Source organism: Penaeus monodon, chromosome 32 (assembly GCF_015228065.2).
Source record: "Penaeus monodon isolate SGIC_2016 chromosome 32, NSTDA_Pmon_1, whole genome shotgun sequence".
Classification (NCBI taxonomy): Eukaryota; Metazoa; Arthropoda; class Malacostraca; order Decapoda; family Penaeidae; genus Penaeus; species Penaeus monodon.
The window spans coordinates 20,455,005-20,455,600 of NC_051417.1; positions in this window are offsets into that span (position 1 = coordinate 20,455,005).

Below are 596 nucleotides of genomic sequence, written 5' to 3' on the forward strand. Positions count from 1 at the left end.
GGGGGGGGGGGTTTTCTTAATGTTCTCTTCGCTTTTCTACTTATTACGTCTTTATTTTCACTCTTCCTCTTCGATTCTCCTTCTTTCTTTCTTCCATTTTCTCCCTCTTTCTTCCCTTCCATTTCCCTCTTTCCTTCCTTCCTTCCCATTTTTTCCCCTTCCTTCATTCCCTTCCACTTCTTTCCTTTCTTCTCTCTCTCTTTCTCTTCCTCCATACTTCCTCCATGCTAGTTACATGCTAGTTTTTTTAATCTATTAATCCTTTTTCATTTAATTGTTCAATAATTAAATTCACAGAATGCATTTATTTATATTATTTATCTATTTATCAATTCATTTGTTTATTCTTTTATTTTTGTAACAACTCTATTATTACATTTTCATCGTCTTTCCTTCGCATATCCTCTTGTTTTCTCAACCTCCTTCTCTTATTACTATTCTCTCTCTTTCTGTCTGTATTTTCTCTTCCTCTTTTTCTTTCTTTCACTCTTTCATTCTTTTCATCTTTCTCTTTCTCATTCTCTCTGTCCTCTCCCTTTTCTTTTTTCTTTTTTTTATTCCTCTTACTTTATACAACGTTTTTTCCCTTTTATTCT